The sequence below is a fragment of the Amia ocellicauda genome, chromosome 10 (genome assembly GCF_036373705.1).
Source record: "Amia ocellicauda isolate fAmiCal2 chromosome 10, fAmiCal2.hap1, whole genome shotgun sequence".
NCBI classification, from domain to species: Eukaryota; Metazoa; Chordata; class Actinopteri; order Amiiformes; family Amiidae; genus Amia; species Amia ocellicauda.
The window spans coordinates 20,954,554-20,980,158 of NC_089859.1; positions in this window are offsets into that span (position 1 = coordinate 20,954,554).

Consider the following 25,605-nt stretch of genomic DNA (forward strand, 5'->3'; position numbering starts at 1 on the left):
TCTTTCTCTGTCTTAAAAAAAAGAAAGAATGAAAGAAAAAAAAAATCTCTAAACCAAGGCCAGCCGCAGGATTCGACAGCGTCTTCTCCTCGGCTGCGATGCATGACTGAGACTCCCCAACGGTGAGGGGTGGGACTGAACCAAGAAGGCCTGTGAGGGGTTAACTATTCTGGGGAGAGGAATGAGGGAAGGACATGATCCTACTCGACGCCCAGCCAAAAGACAGCTTTGCGTTTTCTTTCTTCTTTTTTTTTTGGGTTGGGGAGGTATGGGGCTTTTTCTTTTATTCTCGCCTCTTTCTTTTCAGGCAACAACGCGCAGAGCATAATTTTGCGTCTGCATCTGTCTGAACTGCTAAGTAATCGCACCCATTTGTACAAACCCTGATATGACAAGGGAATAAATAAAGTGAAAGAGAACTGAGGTTGTAAGATTCAGGCTTTTCTTGAGGAGGAACAGGTCATGACTTCTATATTTAAGCAGTTTCAGATGCATTTATTTTAAAGAAGGCTTGCTGTGCACAGTTTGATTCTCTCTTCTCTGTGTAATCAAACACAGTCCCACAGCGGACGGTATATTTGAATTTAAATAAAGCACCTTAAAAGGAATGCTGACTTTATGGGGAATAAATGTGTATGCTTTCCAGCCGTGCCTGAGCTAGAATATTAGCAGCTCTCCTTTAAAATGAAGACACAATCTTAGCTGTGCTGTAATTGGTTTAAAATATTGATACAACATTTCAAAAAGCATTTATTTTCTATGTGTCTGGTTAAGGAGCTAGTAAATATTAAATAATTACAAAAAGCAGCGTCATCTCAGTCAACGCTAAGAACTCGTCCACCACCCTGCTGATAAACTGACCCAAGAAGTTAGAAGGATGACCAAGAAAGTCAAAGTTTGACGCCTCAATGTACTCAAATTCATATTTATCCCCCAGTCACTTAACCCAAACCCTAATTCCAGCCCTCAGGGTGACGAATAGCTTGGACTCTCCACCCTGACCTCTGTCAGACATGTGAGATCCTGCCCCAAACGCAGGCCAAGGTGAGACACCAGACTCATCAAGCTGAGATAGCTTTCCAATGCAGCGGTTTAAAATGCATCCTGAAAATACCTTGGCTCCCCCTCTGTGCGTTCACTGCTGGCACCCAGAGAGATACAGATCTTAAACCCTTTCTGCAGACATGGTACAGAAGTATACAAATTGAGAATAAAAACACTTTGCTTAAAGTCTCCTGAAGGTCTTCTCTTTCCCAGTTTGACAATCCTGCTTCTATAAATGAGAGATTGACAGATTGGCAGAAAGAGCAGGATCTCAGGCAAGAGACGAGTGTATTTTAAAAAGAATACCATTTCTTTCTGGTTTTAGATTTACATTTTTATATTTTCTTTCTTTCTTTACTATATTAATTAAAAAACTCAACACCCATCTGTAAAGCACCTCACTGTCATCATTTATAAATTACCCATTTTAAAGCTCAGTGAATACATTATTGACAATATTGTGTAAAGAAAGACTAGCAGACACAAGCACAAAAAGCTGAACCATTGTTTAATTACATTTCCCAAAAGGTTTATTACCTCTCGTTGGTATATATAAACCATGAGTAAACTTTTTTTCATTTTCTTTTCTAACCTCTCTCTCTCTCTCTCGATTTCCACCGATGATATTTTTTGTGAAAGAAGACGACTCCAACACAAGATTTTAAGCAGATGTAGCCTTCTCCCCTTGGACACTCGCCAGTAAAGATGTACTCATGCTCAAACTATTTCTGGGCCAGTTGTGTTTTTCCCTTTCATTTCTGAAGATGCAGAAACCGAGGAAAGGAGATTCTACTTATTTTAGCAAATTTTAAATGCCCAACAGTGTCTCGACAACGCTGAGAACATGGCCACTACTCGAGGTCCTCCAAAAGTTCACTGTAAACAAACACGCTCAATGTGTTTTTGTCCGACATCCTACTATATGTTTGTCATTTTTAAGTGTGTTAATGAGGTTGTTTGACCAATTGCAGAAATATGTTTGGGTTCTGCAATAAACAGGCAAATAAATACACAAATGAGCACAGAAGAATTGGACCGGACCCTGAGGGTGAGGTAAAATCACAATAGTACAAATTAACTGTAATCATCCACACAGATATCCTTAAAGTAAAGGCACTGAAGTTTGTTTTTTCTTGTTTTTGGGAGACTCTGAGAACAGCTTCCCAGTCAGATCTAAGACCATGTTCATTTTATCTCTGTCTCTGGGGAGACTTTACCCTCCTGTTGAACGATGGAGTCATATTTTCTGCTTTGGGCTGCGGCCGTCTACTCTTATTCCTTCTTGTTTTTTTATTTTTTCTCAAGGAGCTGCAGAAACAGCTCCATCTTAAAGGGGGGGGGAGGACTAGAAGAAGCTGGAAAAAGTCAGTCATAGAAATCTCCCCCCCACTGGAATGTGTGACGTCACGAGCCAGACCTGTGAGCTCAGCAGAGGGGCGGTACACCAGATAACTTCAGGGTCTCCCATTGGATTATAAACCTGCCAGTCATTATTGGACGCTGGCAAAAAAAAAAAGAAAACGGAAAGAAAGAAAAAATAAGCATGGCAATATTACATTTTAGGGAGAGAGAAAATGTAGGCAAAACCTTAAATATATATATAGATAATATACATTTTAGAATATATTTTAAGGCATATATCTATTAACTATAAGTATTAGTAGCAACATAAGTAGCATTGATTGCAGGATTGGTGTACTGCACCTTTAAGACCCACATGCCCAGCACATGTGTGTTGCTCTCTGTAATCCATTCCAGGTGTCTGGGAGGTTCTTGGTCTCCCGGGATTCGTGACCTTCAGTTGCTTCTGATTTCTAGTCCTGTGCTTCGAGTGAGTACAGTCATGAACATAGACGTGTACACAAACTGCACCAGTGTCATGCCACTGACACATGAGGCAGGTAAGACTGCGGTACGTTTTTAGATAAATTGGGCCAAACACTTTGTGAAGAACTCATCCCACACCACATTTTCTCTCAGTTTGGTGGTCAAAATTGTATGATGATTTGTGCTTATAATATTGATAAGATACCGGTTGAGTTATCTGCATTCCACAGACAAGTTTTCCTGGCCTGGTCCTTAATGTGTAAGCACACCTTTTCACCTCACGAATATTTTATATGGAACAACAGGGATATTATGTATAAGAACAAGTCATTATGTTACTTATCCTTCTGAACTACTCCGGCTTGATCCAGCTGACTCCCCAGTAGGAAAAGTCTGTTTTTCCCTGACCTCTAATATTAATAGAGCAATACATAAGAAAGTGTCCAGTCGAGAGGAGGCCATTCGCCCCATCGTACTTGTTTGGTGTCCATTAATAACTGAGTGATCCAAGGATCCTATCCAGTCTATTTTTGAATTTTCCCAAATTGTCCTTCAACCACATCGCTGGGGAGTTTGTTCAGATTGTGACGCCTCTCTGTGTGAAAAAGCTTCTCCTGTTTTCTGTCTTGAATGCCTTGAAGCCCAATTTCCATTTGTGTACCCGGGTGCGTGTGTCCCTGCTGATCTGGAAAAGCTCCTCTGGTTTGATGTGGTCGATGCCTTTCATGATTTTGAAGACTTGAATCGAGTCCCCACGTAGTCTCCTCTGTTCCAGGGTGAAAAGGTTCAGTTCCTCAGTCTCTCAGTAGGACATTCCCTTCAGACCTGGAATAAGTCTGGTTGCTCTCCTCTGAACTGCCTCTAGAGCAGCGATATCTTTCTTGAAGTGTGAAGCCCAGAACCGTCCACAGTATCCAGATGAGCTCTAACTAGTGCATTGTACAGTCTGAACATTACTGCCCTTGTTCTCAATTATACAATAATACCCTAACATCCTGTTTGCCTTTTTTATTGCTTCCCCACATTGTTTGGATAGAGAAAGTGAGGAGTCAACATAGACTCTTAGGTCTTTCTCTTGCGTTACTTCATCTAGTGCTATTCCTCCCATAGTGTAATTATAGTGGACATTTTTATTGCCTGTATGTAATACCTTGCACTTGTCCACACTGCATACGCAGTATTTATTGAAATAAGCTTGTTATTTCAAAGAGGTATTGTATCCATTCCTAACATTAGTTTATTGGAATAGTTTTGTACCTGATATTGATTGGAAGAAGGTCTGGCTGCTACCACATAAGAACTGACTCAGGGAAGTGTCCTTTCAAATAATCCATAGAGACTTCCCTGCTAATCACTGCGTAATTGTTTTTTTCCTTTTGTGAAGAGAACCCTGAGACCTTTCTGCACTTATTTGGACATTGCCCTTGTACCAGATCATTGTGGAGGGACATCTCTAGGTTTTTATTTAATCAATCTTATTCTTGTTTTAACTAAATTATATATTCATAAATGTACATTTTCCAATAAAAAGCCTCTCTTCTCTGTTCTGGTTGGGGATCTTGAGACCGGTTGTATTTCTGTTTCGTATTATCTTTTTACAGGCTCAGTTCACACCTAATCAAACCATTACCCGTGCAGTTTCCCCGTCATGGTCAATTCAGTGGCACTTACAGTTTCCTGAGACAAGTGTGGCCTTCACGTCTGCAGGTTCACATCACACCTCCATGATCCACATCGATCTGTTTTGGGTGATTCTTGCAGTTGAGACCAGAAACACTGTGGTTGTTATAAGGGTAAGATATCATAATATCATCAGACCTATGTTTGGTTTTCTTCTTTATTGGTCTGATAAAAACATTCCCTATATAGGCAGTCAGGACTGATTATTTTCTGTCTGATTTGTGCATAAAGAAGAGACATTTGTCATTGAAATAATGATTAAAAAAATCACTAAAAACAGGAACATGTTTGAACCAAAACCACACTATTTAAATATGAATCTGTTTGTTTTTTTATTTGGTTTCGCAGAAGACTGTGCTTCAGAGAATTGGCTCATGCGTTGACACATGTAAAGGTTAGCAAGGTTTTTCCTTTAACATTAGATCTTCGTTTAAGAACATAAACACACACACACACACACACACACACACGTTTGAGGATTAAAGCATACAGCTAATATACTGGCGACTGTAGAGCGAGAGACAGGAAACATATAAACCATGTCTGTCTGGTTAAGGCCAGTATTTGGTATTTCCTTCTCTGGCTGTGAGCCATCGAACAGATCATTGTAGAAATCTAGTTCCCTGCACCACCAGGGTCACTGCAACACAAACACATACAGTGGCTCTCAAAAGTATTCACCCCTTGGACTTTTCCCTGTCATTATGTTACAGCATACAGAATGGATTTAATCAGGAGTTTTTACCACTGAACAACACAGAAAATGTCCATAATGTCAAAGTGAAAAATATAATCTGCAAATTGTTCTAAATTAATTACAAATACAAAACAGAAAATAATTGAATGCATAAGTAATCACCCCTTTGCTATGAAACACCCGATTGAGCTGTGGTGAAACCAATTGTCTTCAGAAGTCACATAATTAGTTGAATGGAGTCCTCTGTGCAATGAAGGTGTGTCACGTCATGAAAACAAAAGGAACATTCAATGCAAATCTGGAATAAGGTTCTTCAAAAGCACCAATCAGTGGTAGGATATAAGAACATTTCCAAGGCATTGAATATCCCCAGAGCACAGTAAAGTCCATTATTAAGATGTGGAGAGAATAGGGCACTAGAATCTGCCTAGATCAGGCCGTCCTCAAAAGCTGAGTATCTGGGTGAGAAGGGCACTAGTCAGGGAGGCCACCAAGAGGCATATGGCAACTCTAAAGGAGGCACAGTCTTCCACGGCTGAGATGGGAGACACTGTGCATACTACAACATAGCGCGGGTGCTTCACAAAAGTGGCCTTTATCGGAGAGAAACAAACTTACATCAAATATCGTCTAGAGTTTGCCAGCATATGGGAGACTCTGAGACCAAGTGGAGGAAGATTCTATGGTCTGATGAGACCAAAATAGAGCTTTTTGGCTTCAACGCTAAGCGCTATGTTTGGCACAAGCTTAACACTGCACATCATCCTGAGAACACCATCCCTACCATGAAGCATGGTGGTGGCAGCATCATGTTATGGGGATGCAGGAGAGAAATCCTGGAAGAAAACCTGCTGAAGTCAGCAAGAGACCTGGGACTTGAAAGAAGATTAATGTTCCAGCAATGACCCCAAACATACAGACAAAGCCACACCGGAGTGGCTTAAAAACACAAAGGTCAATGTCCTGGAGTGGCCCATATGATAATATGTGGAAAGAGGTGAAAATTGCTTTTCACCAAAAGTTTCCATCCAACTTGATGGAGCTTGAGCAATTTTCCAAAGAAGAATGGGCAACAATTGCAGTGTCCAGATGTGCAAAGCTGGTAGAGACTTATCCACATGTGGGTTTTACGGCCCTTTGGCAGTCCCTGTCTGGCCCGCGTAAGGTCAATTGGAAATTAGAAATGACATGTAAATAAGTGTACGCCATGCACGCAATACAAGTGCATTGCTTTTATTTTGAAGGCAATTTTTTTTTTCAATTTACGTATGTGCGTGCATGCCTATGCATCTTCACAGTAATGTGTTGGAGAACATGTGTCTACAAGACATACTTAGTTAGCTGTTACCCCTCAAAAATGTCATCTCACGTTAAAAAAACAAAGATTGATACAGAATGTAGAGTTTATAACAAGACATGGACTTCTACGTATTTATTAAATGTGCTTAGTTGTGGAGTACAGATCACTGTGTTTAAGGATTTCAATTTGAATTGCCACTACGTGACCAAACACGTACAAGAACAAGAACTTGACTGATGCAGAGTGGGCACGGGCATCTGATGCTTTGCTAGCTAAAAACCAACAAGGACTTTTCACCAAGCTTCACACATTCAGGGATGGAGCAGTCAAGACCATTTATGTGATATCCCACAAAATCGCAAAAAACAGAAAGCCATTTTCTGATGGGGAGTTTATCAAAGAGCACTAATATGCCGCAAGAAAAAAGAGGCATTTGAGAATGTGCCCCTATCCAGACGAACCGTAACAAGAAGGATCGAGGACATCGCGGGAGATCTAGAGCTTCAGCTGCAAAACAAGTGGACAATTTTTACTTTTTCTCCTCGGATTTGGATGAGAGCAGCAGCCCAGTTACTTGTCTTTGCACATGGGATAACGAAGGACTTTAAGATTACGGAGGAGCTGGCAGCAGTGCAGTCAATGAAAGGGACGACAACATGGAGTGATTTGTTCACGGAGGTAAATGCATGCTTGGACAAGCTGGGACTGAAATGGCACAAACTGGCAGGTGTTGCAACAGATGGTTGTCGAAATCTGACAGGAAAAAATGTTGGACTTTTGAAACATTGAAATTGATTGAAATTAACCCTGAACAGAAATTGATATTTTTACATTGTATTATACATCAGGAGGTGTTGTGTAAGTCAGTGCTAAAAATGAACCTTGTTATTGATGTTGTAACTAAAATAGTTAATTTCATCAGGTCAAGAGCATTGAATCACAGGCAGTTTGTTTCACTTTTGGAGGAGCATGAGACTGAACATCTTGACATAGGCTACCACTGCTGTCAGGTGGCTAAGCCTGGGCAAAGCGCTTAAAAGTGTATGGGACCTAAGAGCAGAGATTCAGGAGTTCTGTGAGAAGAAAGGGAATGACATCCCAGAGCTCTCAGATGCAGACTGGATAGCAGATTTTGGATTTGCTGTTGATGTGACTGCACTAATGAATGAGCTAAATACCAAACTGCAATGCAAGGGCATTTTTGTATATGAAATGTACAGCTTGGTGAAGGCTTTCATGAGAAAGTTGCAGTTTCTTTTAAGCCAAACAGAGGACTACATTCTCACCCACTTGCCAACACTAAAGGAAGCCACACCATCAGTTGATCACCTCTGCAGGTACTCATCCATGTTAGGAGCACTGCATGGTGAGTTTTCAAGGCGATTTCAAGACTTCAAAATAGTTGAGAATGAAATGCACATGATTTTTTCTCCCTTTACATGCAGTATGAATAATACACCCAGCGATGTTCAGCTTGAACTCATTGACCTACGGTCTGATACACTACTGGCAGAGCACTTTAAATCAGTATCACTTCTGGATTTTTACTTTTCTCTCAAAGAGGAGACTTTTCCACATATGAGGAGGCATGCTAAGAAGATCTTAGTTCTCTTTGGATCTACCTACATATATGAACAAATATTCTCAGTGATGAAGTTGAACAAATCCAGATACAGATCTTCTTTCACTGATGATCACCTGTCAGCTGTCCTTCGCATACCCACCTCAGACATTCAACCAGACTTCAGTGCACTTGTTCAAGACCAAGACAGACTGGATTTTTCTCACTGAAGAAGAAAAAAGTACTGGAAAACATCAAAAGCACTTATTGCGTTTTGGATGAAGTTAATTAATTGCTGGTCTTTAAAATACTACAAAACATAAACATTTTTGGTATTGTTTTTGTGAAAGTTATAAGTATATTATGTTAAAAATAAAATGAAATAGTTGGTAAATTGGCATTTTTACTATTTTTTAATGCTATATTGGACCTACTCTACATTTTCATAGCCTTATCGTAACATGTATTCTTACCAATAGCAGCTAATCAAAACCATATTATTTACTGCTTTTTATAAAGCAATAAAATTAATATTGAGCAGAATTAAGTTCAGCCTATTGGTTCGGCCCTCCACAACAGTCCCAGTTTCTCATGTGGCCCTAGGCAAAATTAATTGCCCACCCCTGACATAGACTCATGGCTGTAATTGCTGCCAAAGGTGCCTCTAACAAATATAGACTAAAGGGGGTGATTACTTATGCATTCAAGTATTTTCTGTTTTGTATTTGTAATTAATTTAGAACAATTTGTAGATTATATTATATTCCCTTTGACATTATGGACATTTTCTGTGTTGTTCAGTGGCAAAAACTCCTTATTAAATCCATTCTGATTTCATGTTGTAACAATTAAATGTAGAAAAGTCCAAGGGGGTGAATACTTTTGAGAGCCACTGTACACTGTAGCAAAGGGTGCGTTAATCAATGACATTTGATTCATGTTTAACAATGCAAGATCAACGTTAGTCTAATGATTTCACAATTAGCTACCACTACTCTGACGTGGGGGATGTTGCTGTGGTCTAAACTAAAGCCACACCGGGCTCACATCAGGGACTGTACAGCCTTGCAGGTTGGGCATGTGATTCATGGAATCACCCCTGATCGTGGAGGGCTGTGTCTGGGTCCAGGCAGGATGTGTGTGTGGAAGAACTGAACTCTGAAGGATGAAGCCGAATAGCTGCTACTGTTGCTATCTGGATAAAGATCTGGATGCTTCCTCTAGGAGCCTCTCCTCTTGACCATCTCAGCCTGGTGAACGATTGTTTACAATGAAGACATGAAAGCCATGAGAAAAACAAGAGAGAGAAGGTGAGGGTCCTACATTCAAACAACATGCCAACTCTGTTTGTGTCTGTTGTTACCTGCAGTACAATTCACATTTAAGTACTGCAGGTAACACATTTATTTTGCATAGTCACTGGGTTGACGCCTGCATGCTTATGGCCAATCCCTCGCACTACCTTCCTTTGTGATGACTGGCAGTGTCAGATACCCCCACCGTCTTGGGTCTCTTTGAATTTCGAAACAGTACCCAAGGCCGATGGGACCTCACCTTTCAACTGGAAGAAGTTAAAGCCTTTTAGCCAAATTGCCGATAGTTGCTGATAGGCCCCCTGGCAACATGGCTCCAGCCACTGACCTTGTCAGGTGAGCACAAGTAACTGAGAGCTTGGTTTATGTCCAACCACTTGTCACAGGTAGGGCGCTGAAAATGAGCACATATTGTAGGTTGTCACAGGAGATAGTTGTGGTGCAGGCAATGGGAAGACAGGAGCACATCGATTAGTCCTCATGGAGGTTTGTCCCAACAGCTGGTCCCTATGAGATCCTTAGAGTATAGGACCAGTATAGGATGGTGCTGACCGACAGGAGCAAACTTTTTGTGTCTTAGTTTTCATCAGGGTGGCCTGGATTTTAATTCACACAGATACCCTTCGCAGTTAAGGATTCGGAGCACTCCTTACCAGTCACAGTACGGTACACACCCCTTTGTGTCCGGGGCGAAGAGGGTCCGGTTCTGATCAGTGAATCATCATGGTGTGCTGAGAAGGACTGTAATTAGTTCAGTCCACCAAGCATTTGTTCTTAATTAACAGGAATGCCAGTGCATGGTTTCATAGGAGGAGCTACATTCTCTCTGAGGCTCCCGTCCAACTTACTCTGCAATGTAGCTCGGAGGGGCAGTATTATATATTTTTAACTGCTTACTGTATGTAAATGTAAATGTAAATATTGGTGAGTATGTTCTCCTCAGCCTTGAGTAAAGTGTTACTCACTGGTGTCCGCCTGTAGCTTTAGAAGGATGGTCTTTATCTGCATCTAACGAGTGAGGAGGAACGAACCAGAGAAGCAATCCTCTAAGGGTCTCACTTACTTTTAGTTATTTTGCGTATGTTGGCCCGCTCGGCTGTTTTTTCTGGAAACCGCACTTCAACAGTTGGATCGCGTTCAAATCTGAGGATTCAGACAAGCTGAGCCATACCAAAAAATAGACTACAAGGGAGAGAAAGGCTGCTGAATGTCAAATTACCTTATTTTCTACTTGTTTATTTCTTTTCCAATGAGGATTGTGTTTTAAACCTCAGATGAAAAGAAAGTTTGAAAGAACTCCGTTACTCCCGTTGCATGAAAGCATGAACAATGCAGTAAATATGTACAGTTATCCACTTGGCCTGACTCATGGAAACAATTACAGTGTAGACATTTGTAATCGTTTACAGACCACGTTTGCAGACCTCCTTTTTGAAGAGAAAAGTCAAACCTACACTGTTTTCAGTTTTAAAGTATTCTTTAAAAATCTACAGAAAAAGTTTGGTAGACTATGTGTTGTGTTTGTTTTAAATGCGCAAACTCTGATTGTGCACTAAAGCACAGAAAGAAAAGCACATTGAAGATCTATCTGCTTACAACAGCAACTTTTTTCTTGCTGCCGTTATTGAATGCTTTCGATAACTAAGGTCAAGTCATCTAAGTTAATTTGCTTCATGACCAATTATAATCATGTCAGCATCGTTCAAATACCTTAAACTAAAGTATAAAAATAAAGGTTCAATGTAAATATATACACACAGACACACACGCACAAACATATAGGTATGGCCTCTACCATGTATTGTATATCGAACAATGACATTTGACCTGACCAACAGTATGTATTGCAATTCTCTGGAATTCTCTGTCCTGCTCTCATCTGTGGGACAGTATAGTTAATATCTACCAACACCCAGACACAGAGCAGGGTGTGTAACACTGCGCTCTCAAGAGAAACAACACAGACAGCATTGCACAGCCCGGCTCCGAGTCCCGACCTCCAGCCTGCAGACCACCCCCTTGAAAGGAGCTCAAACAAGAGACCTCAGGAAGCAGACCCTCTCTCTCTCTCTCTCTCTGTGTGTTTGTGTGTGTGTGTGTGTGTGTGTGTCTCCCTCCCTCCTTCCCTATCCTCTCTCTGCACTGGAGAAAATCCTGTAAGAGGCATGAAAGTGCCATGAAGGCCTGGGCTGTGAAATGCATTGTGAGGAGTTATCTTTCTCTCTCTGTCTGTTGCTTTGCTGCTTTCTTTCCCTCACAAAGCCCTAGATTTAAAGCAAGCAAAGAATATCATTTTAGTAGAACATTTTAAGCATTATTTCATCCCACACAAGTTTATTTGATCTATTAAAATGTGAAAAGGATCTTTAAGGATTTTAAATGACTCACAGAAGACACAGCCAAGGGGCGACTAATCTGGGGCTGCTGAGGTTGAACTGAAACACTGCAGGATTGTTTAACACTTTCAAGGTTGAATGCATCGCCAGCGGCCCTCAACTAGACAATCACTTCAGCCCACTGGGGAGAGAGAATCACAGGTATCACAAAACGAATCCTGTCAAGGTTTTCCATTCGATTTTCAGAGAACAGAGAGTCTCGACTGACAGGGCAAACTCAAACTCGGCTGCTGTGTTTGGGGATGCACGCCCACGGCCAGATGCTGCACCATGCAGCGGAGTATTGCTACAAAAAGAAATATCCCATTGTCTTTAAAGACCCACTGTGTTAAAGAGCATCTTTCTAGGTACAGTGTGTGTGATTTTTCTGTTCCATTCCCTCATTTTAGTAACTTGAAGAACTTTAACATATAATCATGGATGCTGTAAATACTCTAAATAAGTCACTTGATTTTCCATTAATTATTAATAGATTATCATGATAAACACTAAATGTAACATTGACAATTATGTCAGATCGATCCACAGCATGCATTATGGATGTAACTGCACTGTATTTTGTATTTGTTTTTAGTTCATATTAACTATACAGTGTATTGCTGTAAATTATATTTTGCATTTATTGTACTCAGCTGAATCTGTAGAGAAGTGTTTTTTTAACAACTGCAAGTCGCCGAGGGTAACGGCATCTGCAGATCAATCAATTAATCAATCAACCAATCAATAAATCAATCAATCAATAGAGGAGAATTCTCCTGATTGTGATGGCTATACTTTTGAAGTAAAAATAAAATAAAGACACCACACTGATATACTCCCACTAACACACGAGGTTCAGATAAACCAATCACTGCAGGGTCTGAGATAGTTCCCTGTTGACTCCTCCCTCAGTCTGCATCTCTCCACAGTCTCTGCCGTTCCCTCCTTCTCTTCCCCTCTTTTATATCCCTCTCAGTTATTGTATTTCCTCCTGCCAGTAAAAAGATTTATAAGGAGTAAAGTGAAGAAAAAACCTTTTTGCTTTTCATCCCACAATTACTACCGTAATCCATACTCTTCTAGATACCATCAATCAACTCAATATGTGTGGAGAGCAGATTAAGTCTAAAAAATACCCCCAGGTGATATCATTGACACAGGAGATCCAAAAGAGTAATGAAATAAAATAGAAACAAAACAACAACAATAACAAAACTATATATATATATATATATATATATATATATATATATATATATACACTCACCTAAAGGATTATTAGGAACACCTGTTCAATTTCTCATTAATGCAATTATCTAACCAACCAATCACATGGCAGTTGCTTCAATGCATTTAGGGGTGTGGTCCTGGTCAAGACAATCTCCTGAACTCCAAACTGAATGTCTGAATGGGAAAGAAAGGTGATTTAAGCAATTTTGAGCGTGGCATGGTTGTTGGTGCCAGACGGGCCGGTCTGAGTATTTCACAATCTGCTCAGTTACTGGGATTTTCACGCACAACCATTTCTAGGGTTTACAAAGAATGGTGTGAAAAGGGAAAAACATCCAGTATGCGGCAGTCCTGTGGGCGAAAATGCCTTGTTGATGCTAGAGGTCAGAGGAGAATGGGCCGACTGATTCAAGCTGATAGAAGAGCAACTTTGACTGAAATAACCACTCGTTACAACCGAGGTATGCAGCAAAGCATTTGTGAAGCCACAACACGTACAACCTTGAGGTGGATGGGCTACAACAGCAGAAGACCCCACCGGGTACCACTCATCTCCACTACAAATAGGAAAAAGAGGCTACAATTTGCACAAGCTCACCAAAATCGGACAGTTGAAGACTGGAAAAATGTTGCCTGGTCTCATGAGTCTCGATTTCTGTTGAGACATTCAGATGGTAGAGTCAGAATTTGGCGTAAACAGAATGAGAACATGGATCCATCATGCCTTGTTACCACTGTGCAGGCTGGTGGTGGTGGTGTAATGGTGTGGGGGATGTTTTCTTGGCACACTTTAGGCCCCTTAGTGCCAATTGGGCATCGTTTAAATGCCACGGCCTACCTGAGCATTGTTTCTGACCATGTCCATCCCTTTATGACCACCATGTACCCATCCTCTGATGGCTACTTCCAGCAGGATAATGCACCATGTCACAAAGGTCGAATCATTTCAAATTGGTTTCTTGAACATGACAATGAGTTCACTGTACTAAACTGGCCCCCACAGTCACCAGATCTCAACCCAATAGAGCATCTTTGTGATGTGGTGGAACGGGAGCTTCGTGCCCTGGATGTGCATCCCACAAATCTCCATCAACTGCAAGATGCTATCCTATCAATATGGGCCAACATTTCTAAAGAATGCTTTCAGCACCTTGTTGAATCAATGCCACGTAGAATTAAGGCAGTTCTGAAGGCGAAAGGGGGTCAAACACAGTATTAGTATGGTGTTCCTAATAATCCTTTAGGTGAGTGTATATATATATATATATATATATATATATATATATATATATATATATATATATATATATTATACATACAATCTAACAAGTCTAATAATCTAATGAGGTTTGTGTAATTCTGTGAATATGTAATTCTGCCCTGTCAATGTTGGAAAAATCTATTTCCTTCACTGGCGCATTTTAGCTTCAGCTGCAATATCATTTAGTGAAGCGAAGACTGGAGAAGTCATTTGCTTTTCTCCGAGGCAGTCTGAGCAAAAGCACAAAAACAACAAATTGTGTGTGTTGGAAAGGGGATTTGGGTGGGGGGGCGGCAGTCTGTGTTACTAGCCTTGGAGACTTCAGAGTCAGTCTGAGCTGTCAATGGAAAATATACCTAAAAACATCATCCCAGATAGGGCTGTCCCATGCTTTAACAGAGGGCTTTTCTACATGATCTGCATGCACACACACATTAATTTCCTAAGAGTATTTATTTAGTTACTATTCTGTAAATCCAAAAATCATGATGTGTTTATTATGTCACAGAGTTTAGGTTCTCCACACTTTCCTCTGTGATCAAATGGGCCTGTTTTCATTATGAGAAGGACACAGCACAGCCGTCTCGAATCAGAAACACTCCCCGTGTGGACAATGTCATAGGTGTATGGCTGCTTTGGGGGTGTCAGTAAACATTAGGACCGGACATCAGTCCCTGCTATCAGTACATCCCAACCATGTTTCCAGATCCAAGGTTTTTCTTCTAGATTTAGAGGTCTTCATTTTCTCAGATCTATCTGGAGTTCTTTTTTAAAAGGTGAAATTGAACATAAGAACATATGAAAGTTTACAAACGAGAGGAGGCCATTCGACCCATCGTGCTCGTTTGGTGTCCATTAATAACTAAGTAATCCAAGGATCGTATCCAGTCTGATTTTGAATGTTCCCAAATTTTCAGCATCTACCACATCGCTGGGGAGTTTGTTCCAGATTGTGACGCCTCTCTGTGTGAAGAAGTGTCTCCTGTTTTCTGTCTTGAAGACCTTGAAGCCCAATTTCCATTTGTGTCCCCGGGTGCGTGTGTCCCTGCTGATCTGGAAAAGCTCCTCTGGTTTGATGTGGTCGATGCCTTTCATGATTTTGAAGACTTGAATCAAGTCCCCACGTAGTCTCCTCTGATCCAGGGTGAAAAGGTTCAGTTCCTCAGTCTCTCAGTAGGACATTCCCTTCAGACCTGGAATAAGTCTGGTTGCTCTCCTCTGAACTGCCTCTAGAGCAGCGATATCTTTCTTGAAGTGTGGAGCCCAGGACTGTCCACAGTATCCAGATGAGCTCTAACTAGTGCATTGTACAGTCTGAACATCACTGCCCTTGTTCTCCATTCTACACTTTTGACAATATACCCTAACATCCTGTTTGCCTTTTTTATTGCTTCCCCACATTGTTTGGATGGAGAAAGTGAGGAGTCCACATAGACTCCTAGGTCTTTCTCATGCGTTACTTCATCTAGTTATATTCCTCCCATAGTGTAATTATAGTGGACATTTTTGTTACCTGCATGTAATACCTTGCACTTGTCCACATTGAATTTCATCTGCCAGGTGTCGGCCCACAACTGGGCCCACAATTAGATTTTATAGAATTTTTCTTCATATTTTAAAATCCTTTCACTTCCCAGTATTCCCTGTACAGACATGGCTGAAAAGCATCGCATGACTGGTGCTACACAGCTCGATTATCACAGCATTGGAACATGGTTATTAAATCATCTCTAAATACAATCAAGTAGAAATATTTGTATTGTTTTTTTCCCCTTTAAATAATTATCAAAGAGGATTTTATTTCCCTTCAACTGCTCTTATAATGCAATAGTATTGTATTGAATAGGACTATTCTTCTTTGTTTGGACTGTTATGCCCAGTTGCACTTTTCTTAGGTTTGCACAGAAATGCCTGACCTTTCCTCATCCTGGGAATCGGATTCCTGTGTGATGACATCGCCACTCTGGAAAACATGATGTCCACTTCAGACCAGAACTGGAGCATTTGGTGTTTTTCACATTGAAACAGGCCTTGTTGTACTGTATCGCCTGTGACGATTCCTTAATTTATATTGCTAAATAGAAACTCAAATACATATTTAGTAAATCGCATGTGCAGAACTGAAGGCCTATTCTTGTGGATCATTTCTTATTTTATATTGCAGTTCAAGGCTGGACTCTGGAAAAGAGCGATGGAAAGCAGATGAGAATCAAATAGTTGGACTTGAATTCTTGGAAAGCCTCCAGGAAGTCCCAAAAAACATCCAAACTCTCTCTTCAGTCTTTAGTGCCCGGACACTGATTTGCTGTTTGGTTTCGCCCTCGTTGCTCTCCGTGACATCTGTGTGGCCCCACCCACCGCACTGTTTACATCCCAGCACAAACACCCCCAACTGGCCCCCAGCGTCTGTGGAGCTGTGACCCTCAGAGGAGAGGAGGCTCTGTCTGCCAGCCTGCTGGACTTACATGAAGGGTTTACTTTACTCTGAACTTGTTATTGTTTTCTCATGATTGAAGTCTTCACAGAAAACACCAATCGGCATAATTCCTTCAGCTCAGTGAACTGGGAACTTTTTTTGATCCAAAAATAGTCAAACAAGTTCAAGGACTTTCATTTGATCGTATTACCCAAAATTAAAATAAGCATAATTATTAGTATACTGTGACAGTTCACAACTGTTCACAAGCAAATACACAATTGAGACACAAATAGTCCAGCATACAATGCCAATTGTTAAACTTTCTAAATTGTGAGAGGGGGAAGAGAGAGTGAAGGAGAGAGGGGGAGGGGGGAGATGAGGGAGAGAGAGAAGAGAAGAGCAAGAAAATGAGAAGGGAGGGGAGAGAGAGTTGAGGAAAGGGAGAGGGAAGAAGGAAAGGCGGGGCAGAGAAGGAGAGAGAGTGGGTGAGTGAAAGAGAGAGGGAAGGAGAGAGAGTGGGTTTGTCCTTTTCCTGATACTTAATATACCAGCACTGTGTTGAGCCTCTCTCTGACAGATAACTCCTCCCCTATATTTTTTTTAATGAACTATGTCTGTTGGGACGGGAGGAAGATATTGATCAGAAAAGAGAGAGGCAGAATGGGGGGGATTACATCATTAGGGACAGAAGAAGATTGAATCCAAATCTCACAGGCAAGCCCATCTCAGCGCTGGTGTGGACACTTTGTGTGGACACATTTTGTGGCTGTGTACTTATTCCACCACATTAGATGGGCAGTAACCTGGTGGACGAACACAAACTGTGATTCAGGATCTCTTCTCTGCCCTTCTCTGTTTCTATAACTCAATCTCCGGGCCGTTTAGCTCCCACTGCTCACCTTGAAGCTGCAGTCAACCCTTAGACATTCGCTGGGTCAGAACAAATTTTGATGTGTCTTCCAGTCTGACATGGCAATTCCCAGATGCATAATGATATACTGCACCGAGGCGGCTGCGCCAGAAACTCCCAGACAGCTGGACTCACTTAAACCTATTCCTCATCTGTCTGCAATAATATGGAAAAGATTTTAATGCTTTACTTTTTCTTCCCCCCCTTCCTCTGTTAACTGTTTCCTTGCTAAACTGAAGTGAAGTGAAGTGCTGAGCAATTAGTTTATCATCGATTAGTTTCTAATTTGGGCATTCATTGTCCACAATGAACTAAGCATAACTGTCACTATAATCATCATAAGTGGAACAAAATATTTTTCCCCGCAAAGCTTTTTTGCCACCCCTCTTTCCTGCAACAGATGGTTTGGGCCTGAAGATATGAATCTGCCCTTTTTGGGGGGATGGGTGTTGTTAGGCGGGTTGTGAATGTTTTCCTGGTCGCTGCTTGCTTGTGCTCCTTCGAAGAGCCAAAAACACATCAAGGATCGAAGTGCAAGAAATGTTGCAAACCAGATACAGGTGAACGCTGTGAGGCCCATGGGGTGGACAACAGTTTGCTCACCTCCACAGATCAGTGCCTTTAATAAAGACGACACACAGCCCTGCAACTCTGACTGAAGGCCAGTTCAACTAGCGCACTGTTAGATTAACGTGATTTCAATTATATCCTAGAGCAGGGAATTCCTATTAATCCAACATTGAGGGTGCGGAACAATGTGCGTGGGGGTGAAAAGAGAAGCCAGATTTGAAATTATGCTCTTGGAGCTGCCAAGGAGATACAGAAAGCTTAGCATGAAAGACAGAGGTACACTGGGAATGGGGAGCAGGGGCTTCTGTCAGTAGAGAGTATCTTTAGATACTGGGATGGTAAAATTGGGATAGGGAAGCAGAAACATCACCCAAAAACCCTGATCTAAACTTTAAATATTAAGGGACATTGTGAGAAACTGGAGAGGTTTGTTAATAAAAGTCCCAACCCAAAGAGTGTGAAAAAGCTGAACTGATTTCTCTTCTTCACATCCAAGCTCAGCAAGGAGACAGAAGGACATGTCAGTTGAAGGAACCATTAGCAGAACCTCAGCCAATTATTTGAGCTTCGGGGTCTCAATGGCTTTTGAAACATGCAGACGTTTGTCACATTCAGATTTAACGCAGGAGAAGAGAAACGTCAGTAGAAGTTCTTTTTTTTTCTTTTTTCTAGTAACCAAAAAAAAACAATGGTATGCACTTTCAAAGACCCACCCAAACGTCTGCTCCCCAGATGAGCGCAGCTGCAGTGGACCAACAACAAGGTGGAAGTAAAGAGCATTTTTTATTTCCACAGCAAGCAACACTATTCTTTTCAAAGACGCCTGTCTGAATATGCATGGGATATTAACGTGTACGCCAGTTTTTCATAGTCCCTCAAAGCCAGCCAGCGCTCGGCCCAGCGTGGCATATTTCAGACAATATGAGGACTGTAGATAAAAGCCTTCATCATGGAGAGATGTGTGGGGGAAGAATCTGCCTGAGTCTTCTCTAATGCAAAGCTTTTACAACGAGGCCATCTCTTCTCTCATTCTAAAACAGACCCTGTTTCTTTATTTGGAAACTGAGCTGTGAGTGAAGTACACCGATCTGAAAGCAAATACTTAATGATTCCGTCCACACAAAGATGATGCCGCCTTGAAATGTTCAACATGAGTTTCAGATTATGAAAACTCCCCTGATGTGCGTCTGTAAAATAATTGAAGGGCTTTCAAATCTAATTCTTCTTCTTCTTAGTATTATAATCATCACCATCATCATCATCATAAAGTTGTTAATTTCAGATGGATAGCTGTTTTAATTCCCTTTTATACCCTTTGAGAACCCAGAGTTGCAATCAAGTCACAAGCATTTAACAGGTTTATAAAACAGATATGATCCCAGTATATGTGTGTGTGTGTGACTGACTGGGTTCTTACGTGTTCACTAATTATACGAATTCAGACTAATCGTTTCTAATGGTTTGTAATGTCTGGGTTCATTGGGGGTTTCGCACTGCGCCATATTGTGAAGCGTTGTCAACGTTTGAACACAGACAAACCATGAGAAATCTAGTTAATGATTGAAATTAGTTTCAGTCAGTTTGGAGATGTTACTGGATTATACTCTATACTGTACGCTTTTTCAACCTACAGCTAAACCACCACTAGACTTTTCTTTCTCTCTCTCTCTCATTCCTGACCACAAGTCTTCCAAAATAGCACTTTTGGTGGACAATCCCTCTCAGTCTTAAACGATATTATATGCTATGCCTTCTCCAAACCATGGTCGGATCTATCCCCCAATTTTGACTTTGACTGTGTATTCAAGGACGTTTTGTGAGGATATTTTTAGTGTTTTTATTATGCCCTTGCTTACCAGACTGTGAGTCATGTGGGTTCAGTTGCACACTAACCATGCGATCGACAGCCATGGGTGTTTCCTCTGCTGCTCCTCTGTTTTTCCTGACATGCACCCTGTCTCAGGCCTTTGTGCACTTCCACTGACCAGGAACCAACCCATAATTTCAGGAAATATTCAGCAAATCTATTTTGCATCCTCGACTTTCTCGTAACTGGATATTGAAGCTGAACAACGGGCAGTATGTGACATGTCTACTGTTTTCCTTTCCATTACTAAGTTAACCAACAATATCCTGGATCTGGGTTGTGTGTGTGTGTGTGTGTGTGTGTGTGTGTGTGAGAGAGAGAGAGAGAGAGAGAGAGAGAGAGAGAGAGAGAGAGAGAGAGAGAGAGAGAGAGAGAGAGAGAGAGTGTGTGTGGGAGTGGCTCAGTTACACTGCACATACACATTAAAAAGTCACTGCTGGAGTCTTGCCTCATTGCCAAGGGTAGGAGCTATTTGCTAATTTGAACCCCCTTGCTTCCAGAGGTTGCAAAAAAAAGAAAAAAGATACAGAATAGAAAAGCCAGCCAATGCAGTTGATCGTTACTGAAGTGCCAAAAAGCATAATCAAAAGGGAAGTCCAGTTATATAGTTAAGTGAAATAAAGTAAAGCAATGAACTGCATTATGTGCCTTATAACTGCATTATAACTACACATTACTGGTGCAAAGCTTTATGTACATATTTTAATATTGTGAAACAAAACCTCAATCATTTCCACAGTTAACAGTTTTTTTTGCTGATAATTGCTAACTGCAATATCCACAACTGAGGAGGAAATTTAGCACAGAGATCAAATATGATTAGAAATATGAATTTAAAAAAATGCATTAAACAACTCTTACAACGCTAAAAACAGCACTTTCAGCTGCACAGTTACTTCCCCCAGACCGAGTCGTTTAGATGGAAAGCACTCCAATTTTCTCCCAGTCCAGTAAAAAGATATCTTGGAGAATGTGCTGTGATTTAAAAGCCTCTGTCCTCCCAGGACTCACTGTGTTTTTCTACTTAGCCTGCCAGTGAAATGTCTTAAATCATGGAGCACGTGCCCTTCCTCCCTTCACCACTGGCTTGTAGTTACACAAAGGAATAGGCACAAAAACCCATTTTACTCCCATTATTTCTGTATCACCCGTACTTATAAGGCATTCTATCAGAAACAGCCTCTTTCTCTCTGTCCAAGGATACGAATAAGTCCGATGCTTGATTTATATTGTGTATTTGTTACATGATGTGACCAAAATAGAAAATAGAAGAAGAGTGGTGACAAAAGGAACGGCTCAGGGAGTCCCTCGGGGCTGATTGACCGGCCAATGAGAACACAGCCTGCAGCCTCACTCTCAGACTTGTGACGCAGCCAATCAAACCAGTCTGGACCCGCAGCCTACCTGCCCCCCCACCAGCACAAGCACCCCCCACGTATTTGTGCACTGGAGAGTGATGTGAGAGATTTCAGCAGAAGAATCTTTCTTTTATCCTCACCATTTTAGTTTTTAGAGATTAACTGTAGCACATGTTTGTTACGGATACCAGCCGCCACACAAACTCAGATGCACATCATTCCTGCAGGGAGAGAGAGAATGAATGTAAAAAGTGCCTTTTCTAACATCACAAGGCCTGCCTGTGTTGACCTGCATTCACACACCTGCCGAACACTGCTGCTGGAGAGTAGGGGGTGTAACGAGATGCTTTCCCAGGGTGTGTCCCTGCGACTCCGCTGATAAGAGCAGCAGCGGCATAACAAGGTTGTTTTACTCCTGATTATTGCTGGAGACCTGTGTGTGTTGTTCATGGGCCGGGGTCTGGTGCAGCCCAGTCTGTCTTATAAACGGGACACGTTTTCGGGAGTCAGAAAAACATTTATCTGAAAAGTCACACATTTCTCTATTTATGTGACAGTCTAGGTAGGGTTATGATTGAGCCAGATCTTCTGTATGAAATGTTGTAGGGCTGAGTAGAAGTTAGAGCCAGTTTGTAACCATCCAGATACCCTTTAGCAATTGCTGAATATGTTGGTTTTCAAGAAATGTCTACATGATGTTTTCAGGTATGTTTACGTGACTTTCATATCGGCATTAAGATCATGAAAGTCATTGACCAAACCAAACCAGAGGAGCTTTTCCAGATCAGCAGGGACACACGCACCCGGGGACACAAACGGAAATTGGGCTTCAAGGCATTCAAGACAGAAAACAGGAGACACTTCTTCACACAGAGAGGCGTCACAATCTGAACAAACTCCCCAGCGATGTGGCTGAAGAGACAATTTGGAAACATTCAAAAACACACTGGATAGGATCCTTGGATCACTTAGTTATTAATGGATACCAAACGAGCACGAAGGGGCGAATGGCCTCCTCTCGATGGGACACTTTCTTTCTAATGTTTCTTAAGAATATCTAACGCACCTGTAAAAGCACTCAGAGTTCAGAGTATTGACGAAATATGGAAAAGCATTGTACAAACATTACATTACTGTAAATATAATGGCATGTTCCTCCTTAGTGCCAGTAGACTCCAAAACACATTGCCTTCCAGACAGTTTTAAAGAATATAATTCAAGCTTTAAAATGCGACATGTTGTGGCTGTGTGTGTCTGAGTAGGATAAACAAATGGATGTTATCATCAACTCACTGCCAATATAATAAAGATAAAATCAGACAAGTGTACTCGACAAGAGGTACACTGGTATTTAAAACAAACCGTATCTGTGCCTCAAAGACAACTGATTAATCTAGTCAAATCTGAATGTCTTGCCAAGTTTTTTGTTTTGAAGCTTCCAGCTGTAGGCAAAGTATTCACACCCTACATTTGAAATTATGTAATTCGGTATTTCAGTCAGTTCAATTAACATCATTCAAGGTATCACTGATATATTTTCAGTTTTCTGGACATCAGATTAATCCTGAAGATAAATATAAAGATTCCAGTTGATCGAACTGGAGTGGCAGTCACACTCCCTACCCTTATTAAATAAATATAGTGTGATGAACAATATTGATTAAACTGAAGGAGGTGAATAATTGCTGACTACAATTGAATACACTGACACAACAGTGTCTTTTAGTGGAACCTTTACGCTGTCTCTCAGAAGGGCACGTGTTCGCCTGGCAGCTGGCAGGCAGGTGTATCTCTGGACATGAATGGAGTTGCTCTGCATGTGCCGCGCTGCCTGCTCGGTGCTCCCAGCAGTTTGGATATCCTCACGAAATATGAGAATCCGGGCAGAGAGCCAGAGGAAGGTTAACTAGACCAATGCGCTCTGAAAACATCTGGAATGTGGCAACAGGCAGAGCTGCGAAGGACTGCAGAGTCTGGAAACATCTGTGGAAAATGTAATTGTGCAGCAAAGCTGAGAGGAGAAGAGAAAACTCCTCAGCAGACTGGCTTCAGCTCTTGCTCACTTTGTTGAGGGTCGTCACCCCTTCCTCTGCTAGGATGTAATTATGGGGAGACTTTGCTTTTCTGTGGAGGGACTTGTGGCTGTGGGAGTGGTACACACTTTGCCCCCAATTTCTGTAAGCGTTTTCATTTCTGCCAGATTCAAAATGGCATCTGAGAGCTGGAACACGAAGGGTTACAGTACTTTAAAAAGACAATCCAAGGAGACGCTATGAGTGAATAGATTTTTCTATCCAGTTGAGAGTTTTAGTGAAATATGAGAACTGGCAACACAATTTAAATTAATCATAATTGTATGCAGTTCAGAGGAGAATAAGGACAAATCAGAGATCATTTGTTCTTTGAATTGAAGGCCTGTATTTGTGTACTGTAGATAAACACTGAAAGAAAATCAAAGAAGGTGAATTTGTTAAATTAAATGTTTCACAGCCAATACAGTTATACAGTTGGTTAAAGCAATATAACCTTTACAGAGAAGATCTTAGACAGAACGTCTGTACTGTAGAGATGTGGTCCTTCTGTTCCTGGTGGACGATAATTGTCAAGAAAATACAAAAATGTGTGGTGGTGGCACTAAATTAAATTCAGCCCATAGAAGCGTCAGCAAGGATGACATCACGGGAGCCACAGCCCATTGGCCAAGAGAGGAGCTGCAGGAACGCTGGATGTGGTCATGTGATCTAGAATGGATCAAGATATCCAGAATCGTCAGCTACTTCAGCTAAAAAATTTAACAGTCAGAAAGAATAATTATTGGTATTCATCAGCACGGTATTCGGGACCCCAGCAGACTTCGCCTCAGTCCGACCAGGAGACCAGAGAGGGTTTTCTTCTTGAGATAAGCCTTTTGACCTTTAGGATACTTTAAATTCTTAGCTGTTAAACTGGTTTGAAAAAGAGAAACGCTGCTCCTGCTCTCTAAAATCATGTTTGTTTCAAAGTCACACGATCTTTGAGAAAATGAAAAAGATGAAAAAGACATTTCTTGTTTTTGCAATAGAAATTAAACAAAAAAAGTAATTTGGTATCACAAACATATTAAAGTAGTAATCATTCAAACAATACAATAAGATTGAGAATTGAGAACAAGGGCAGTGATGTTCAGACTGTACAATGCACTAGTTAGAGCTCATCTGGATACTGTGGACAGTTCTGGGCTCCACACTTCAAGAAAGATATCGCTGCTCTAGAGGCAGTTCAGAGGAGAGCAACCAGACTTATTCCAGGTCTGAAGGGAATGTCCTACTGAGAGACTGAGGAACTGAACCTTTTCACCCTGGAACAGAGGAGACTACGTGGGGACTTGATCCAAGTCTTCAAAATCATGAAAGGCATCGACCACATCAAACCAGAGGAGCTTTTCCAGATCAGCAGGGACACACGCACCCGGGACACAAATGGAAATTGGGTTTCAAGGCATTCAAGACAGAAAACAGGAGACACTTCTTCACACAGAGAGGCGTCACAATCTGAACAAACTCCCCAGTGATGTGGCTGAAGGATAATTTGGGAACATTTAAAAATAGACTGGATAGGATCCTTGGACCACTTAGTTATTAATGGACACCAAACGATCAAAATGGGTTGAATGGCCTCTTCTCGTTTGTAAAGTTTCTTCTGTTCTCTAAATGTGTTGATAAATGGAATGGAATAAAGGCAATAATTGGAACAAGATTAGTAACAAGTACATTCTAATCAGCCATCATTATCCAAATGATCCTAGGAGGAGATAAAATATTGTCTACTTGTCTAAAGTCTATCAGTACAGGACAAGGAATACGGCAAAGCATTCTGAATAGTAATGGCACCACATAAAATACATATCGACAGCCTCACTAAGACTCACTGGAGACTTGGGCTTCCATCTGTCCTTCAGCTCATAGCAGCAGGTTAATTGTGAGCCTCTCCACAACCAACAAATATATCCAGAACATGGCTGTGGTGTGTTTGACAAATGTTTTGGTATCAGTCTATTTCAGTATGTATCCCCATCAGTGCAACCATGTTCCCTGACAATTTCTCCCAGAGAGAACCATTCCCAAAGACATGACACACTGGCAGTTGTGCAGTATGTCCCCTAACTCTCTGTTATTATGTGTATGTTGTGCCACCTGTGGACAAGGTGAGAATGC